We start from the raw sequence: 5,986 nt of genomic DNA, 5'->3' as shown, positions 1-5,986 counted from the left end.
GACAAAGCACAATTATTTTTTATTTACCTGTTGTTGACAATAAGCAAAATGCAGAGGTGAAATGAGAAAGGAAGAGTTGACAGGGCATCTCATTGTTTTCATATTCTCATCATTACAGTGTACACAATTTATACTTAATGAGACAAAGTGCAAAATAGGGCAGTTAATCATTTACTTTTCTTCCTATCATCAATAAAACCAGACAGAATCAATGCATGCCTTTCATATAACATTCAATGCTTTGCACATCTACCAGAATAATATGAACAAGTTTCTTACTGAAATATTTTTGAGAACTTTTTTATGCACCCACTGTAATATACACATTTTATAAAGTGCACAGTATGACAGGCTCTCATTTTTTCTTCTCAAAACAAAAATATGAATGCAAACAATCTTTAGAACAATAGTAATATGAACCTTCAGAGCTATCAAAAACATGCTTTAAGTTTTTTTTTTTTTTTTTTTTTTAAGAAGAAGAGTAATGTTTAAGTGCACCAGTCTTTATCATCAGTTTCACCAAATCAAGGCAGTTTACCCGGCTAATGGGAGAAATGGGCCTGCTTGTTTTTTAGAATTACATTCCAGTTTGGTGTACATGAGGAGAGTGCAACACGCATATCAGGTGCAGCATTCAGTCTATTCCTGTATTTTGTCTTTATTTTTGTGAGAACTGAGAACCCAACTTCACATTTGTATGTAGTTGTAAAAGGAATAAGCAACAGTATGCTTGCCTTGCTTAAGACAGGGTATTCAGATGAAATGCTTACCCAAAATGATGATAATGTCATGGATTCATGTCTTCGTTTAAGTGTCTGGTCACTGCTCAGCTGTAACAGTTCAGTTTCTTCAGAAGCAGTTAGTCCAAGCTCCAGCAGTGACTCTGGACTTTCAAAATCAAAGGGAATTTTGGATCCACCTTTTATCATGCAAAATGTCATATCTGTCCTTAGGGAAATAGTGCTCAAAGTTATTAATGAGTGCAACTAGGTGTGTCACTATTAGCCCAGTCAGGTGTTTCACTTGTGTGTCAGTGACATCATTTTCCTCTATGTGCTGTAACACAGTAGGGAACATGTAGTGACTGGGTTTTGGACTTCTGAGTCGTGCAAGCCACAGCTTTAGAGACTTTTGAAAGGTGAGAATGTGTTTCCAGTTTTGGAAAACATCATCATTCTGTCCTTGCAGTTTCAAACATAGCTCGTTGAGAGATGAAAAGATATCCGCCAGATATGACACTGTAAAAAGCCATTCTTCAGTGAACAGCTCTGCAAGTGAAGACTTTTTCTCAAGGAGAAAAGCATGAATTTCATTTCTCAGTTCATATAATCTACCTTTGGAGAGCCAGCGCACTTCAGTATGAAACAGTAAATGGGTGTGGTCCGCCCCCATGCCGGCGCACAGCTGATCAAAAAGCAGACTGTTGAGTGCGCTGCCTTTAATAAAGTTCACAACACGAATGACTTCTTTCAATGTTTTGTCAAGCTCGGGGGATATTCCTTTGCATGCCAAAGCCTGGCGGTGAATGAAACAGTGATTCCACACGATGTCTTTACCAGCTGCCTCCTTGATTCTTTTCACAACTCCGCTTTTTCTGCCCGTCATATTTAAAGTCCCATCACTCGTTATGCCTTTACAGTTGGCCCAGCTCAACCCGCACTCTGTAACCACGTAGTTGTTCAGTACAGAAAATATCTGTTCACCTTTCGTTCCAGTAGGAATATTCAAGCAACATAATAAATCCTCCACAAATTCTGTTTCCCACACATACCTTACGTATACCAAAAACGTTGCGCAGTCCGAGACGTCGGTGCTTTCATCCAGCTGGATTGAAAATTCCCCTGTCGCCTTCAATCTTGTTATGAGCTGTTGCTCAAGATTGTCTGAAATGTCATTTATCCTTCGGGAAACTGTGTTGTTACTCAGGGGGATGCATTTTAATTTTTGTGCGGTTTTTTCATCAATAACCGTGCTAACCATGTCTATTGCGGCAGGCAGAATTATTTTTTCTGCAGCAGTATGGGGCTGCTTCTCTTTGGCCACACGGTAAGAAACCATGTATGATGCTAGCTGGGCTTTGTCATTTAATGTCACATTTCTACGGAGAAGCTCAGCTGATGATTCGATCTCTTGTGCCTTCCTTTGAAAGAAATCCAGAGGTTTCTTAGCCAAGTCGAAGTGAAGTGTTTCCAAATGTCTTTTTTGTTTTGTTGGTTTAAAACTCTAATTTGCGAGTTTTTCGTTGCATATAACACACATGGGTCGAGCTTCTTGGTTCGTTTTGGAACAATTAACAAAACTGTAACGAATGTGTAGAGGTTATTAATCAATTTATGGATGAAATATGAATATAATAATTCGTAAGGTTATGAATAAATTATGATTGATATATCGACCCAAAGGGGAATTAAACATATATTGTGAATCAATTACAATGAATTATAATCAATTACATATATGATTAGTTCTGGTTTAATAATTATTTAGAGAAACTATTCGTTTGTCCAGCAAACTAAGTCCCTCACAGAACATTATAAACAGAGTTATTATCTGGCCATGAAAATAACTTGCTATTATAACATCAAAGCATAAAGCGATCGAAAAACGTTAAAGTGACTTGGTTTTCAGCTGAAAGAACAAACATAACAATCGAGCGTGAATAACGTTTTAATATATGCAAACTACGAATACAGAGGTTATACATCTAAATATATATACAAGAAAATACACACCTATGTACAAGAGTGGAAGTAGAGAAGGAAAGAGAGAAGGCAAGTAGCAAACTCACAACCAGTCCTAAGCCAGCACGGAAATCAGTTTCATCATCTAAGATTGAGTAACGGCAGTATACTTGCATTGGTTGTGTGTGTGTCGAATTTCAGGTTAGCGCTGGTGCAGTTCGTTGGCTTCCTCCGTTCCGCGGGAAGGTTCGAACTGAGGACTTGAGAGTGAGTTTCGCTGGAAGATGGCGGTCCCGAGGCTGAGCGCGATGGCAGCGCGTGGTCACCGGAGATGTCCGGGAAAAACATGCACGAGATGCTCGTGAGACAATCTGGAGAGAACACCCAGAATTGTGTGTCTTTGCTTTTATGACAGATAAGCCGACACACCTCCTTGAGGTGGGTTAGCCAATAACATGGGTGCAAAGTTGGCGGGAAAGCTTTCCCTTTGCTTGGCCTCACGACTTAATCTGCATGATTTATGACTATCAGATCAGATCTCCAAATGGAGTGTGTTCTTCACAGTATCATTAAACACGTAGAAAAATGCATTTGTCAGCTGTGTGACATGTCTCAGTGAATAGCTTGTGTCCGGAGCTTTACGGAGAGACCAAACTCGACAGATCAGAAAGGCATAGACAAGAAGTTATGGTTTACAGACAGAATTCCACTATTAAAATGCACACTAGCACAAATACACTCATTTAAACACTAGGAAACATGCATAGGCCCTAAAATATATGAAGTATATATTTCAGCATAGTGGTAGTTTACATATACAGTTAAAAATGTATGATTGTGTGTTTCTGTGTGTGTCTGTGTGTGTGTTTTTGTGTGTCCCTGTGTGTGTGGGGTGTTGGAATGTGGATCTGGTCAGTCTCTGGGGGGGGTGCTCCTTTTGAAGTCACCGAAGTGAAGAAGTTGCCGTTTTCTGTTTACCTTCACAGGTCCACAAACCTGCCGAAAGTCACAGTCGTCCGTAGCCGAGTTAGTGATTAACAAACAAAGTTCATCAGGTTAAAAGCGTTCTGAAAACTCCAAAGTTTATTGATTTATTATCCATCCAGACGTTACAGTCCCCCTTTCGGCCAATGAAGTTCCTGTGCGGACTTCGTTGGACGTTAACCAAGTTTGATGGCACATGGATCCGGATGGTCACGCAGCAGGTGGTTCCTACTGGTCCTTGAGGAAGGGCAGATAGGCACTTGTCCGTGGATTCTTGCATCCCTTTGGTCCCTTTGGATAGGATGAAGGCCAGGCCCAGGGCGAGTGCGTACTTGATTGCCATGGAGAGGCAACGGATTGTGTTGGCAGCAGTCCAAGCTCGGGCTCTAGGTGAGCTGGTCAGGACAGGCAGTCGTGAGAATGCTTGGAGGGCTGCATCGATGGGGGTACTGTCACTTAGCTGGGACCCCCTTTTGTCAATCCTCAGTTCCAGTCCTGGATCTAAGGCGTGATGGTGATTCCTGGAGGAGGATGGGATTTCCAGTTCTGACTGGTCCTCTTTGCTTGAGAGACAGTGCACTGCCAGATGGCTGCGATGAAAGATGGAACTCAGGGGTACCTGGATCCTCTTACTTGGATTGGGCAGGCTGACACGAGTGGCGGTGTTGTGCTGATTGTAGATTAGGATGGCAGCATGAGTGGGGGTGTGGATGAGTAGTCGATCAACCACAATCTCGGCTTGTGTTCCGATGACTGGGGTGTGAGGCTTGGCCGGGCAGCGTGTGTCGCTGGTCATGGGCTGCAACCGGCCCATTCCTTCAGTGTGGTTTCCGAGGAAGAGCTGGTTTGGGCAGAAGTACTGAAAGTCTTTGGTGAAACTACACCTGCGAAAGTGGGGAGCCGGGCACAGCCGTGGGTTGCTGTTGTGGTAGGCTACCGCAACTGAGGTGTGTTTCTTGGCATGGGTGTTACGTTGCCAGCACCTGACATTGACCGTGTCTTTGGGTCTGCCAGTAGCAAAGTCCAGCACAGTTTGTGTAGGATACTGAGGAATCCTATTCATAGCCACTCTGTCCATAGAGAAGCTAATTTCTCGTAGCAGGTCTGTCAACAGAGCTATAACCAGCTGATTTTGGGCAAAGTCATTCCGGAGGACTGTAAACAGTTGCTTCCTTGAGTTCGCCGTTTGGATCAGCAGGAAACTGTGAGTGCGGAGAACCACCGCAATACCTTTCCAGGATTTGCAGGTGGTTTGCAGGGTTTGGCTCTGTGTTGCGAGTTGTTTTCTCAGTTGTAGGCAGAGCTTGTTGCGATGCTGATGAGGAGAGCAGGCTGTGATGAGACTCAAGTCTCATGGTTGGTACAGGTGCAACGGCAGTGGCAGTGGCACCTGCCGTGCCATCAGTAGTTCCGTGGGGAACACCTGAGTTGACTCCTGTATGGTGTCTGTGATGGCCATGAGCATCAGAGGAGGTTTTACCGTCCCGTCTTTCTGGTCGACTGACCATGGAAACGTGACTCCTCGGTTTTGCAGTGAAGCTCGGTGCTTTGCGTTTGCAGTCTGGACGTGACGGTAAACTTGACATCCTCTGGCGTGCTCTGCCCCATCTTGCTGCATGCTGGGCAAGTGCGCCACTTGTTTTAATGCCTCGTCCGTGGTTCTGGTACCATGGTGTTTGGCACATGGTGTGTCATGGGTGTATATCAGTTCACCCCCCTTTTGGCCCTGTGGCAGTACAAGCTTTGGCGCTGTGAAGACATCAGGGACATATTTTAGAAAGTTCACTCCCACACGCAGCATGTGGTTGGTCTCATGTAGTCGTTTGTGGCCATGGGCCGTCATGGGACCAGATGCCGTCAACGGGAGGTTGGAGGGGTATGCGTGGTGGTGCAAAACATTTCGCATGGAAGTGTTGGCAAGTTTGGTTGTCAGTGGCAGTGGCAGTAAGGCGGGAAATGTTGCAGGAACAGTCGGCTGGCTGCGGGTTGTTGTTGTCACACTAAGGGTGGGTGAATGGGGTGGGTGTGACCATAGCTTGTTATGCAGGGTGCCAGTCTTGGCAAGGGCATTAGTTTGGTCGTTCACGCCTTTGTCACGCCCTGGTTGCTTTAAGCGTCTTTTCACCTTTTCCCCGTAAGTGATCGTGTCGTGTGCTTGGGTGAGGTGATCACGTGTCTGGAACAGTTGTTGATGTTTCACCTGCTTGTTGCATTCAGTCTTGAAACCAGTTTGTTTCCAGCCCAGAAGATGGCATGTGAAACAAGGTCTGGCATAGTGTGAGTCTGTGCACCTGAGTTCTCTGATGTTATGGACAGAGGAG

At 44.4% G+C, this 5,986-nt stretch overlaps 1 pseudogene; it reads right to left on the bottom strand.

Moving 5' to 3' along the window:
* Window positions 1–478: 478 nt before the first annotated feature.
* LOC137019897 (protein FAM200A-like) lies at window positions 479–2,310 on the bottom strand (annotated as a pseudogene).
* Between the last annotated feature and the right edge of the window lie 3,676 nt (window positions 2,311–5,986).

The sequence above is a fragment of the Chanodichthys erythropterus genome, chromosome 5, assembly GCF_024489055.1.
Source record: "Chanodichthys erythropterus isolate Z2021 chromosome 5, ASM2448905v1, whole genome shotgun sequence".
Taxonomy (NCBI): domain Eukaryota; kingdom Metazoa; phylum Chordata; class Actinopteri; order Cypriniformes; family Xenocyprididae; genus Chanodichthys; species Chanodichthys erythropterus.
This window is presented reverse-complemented; position numbering and strand designations above follow the sequence as displayed.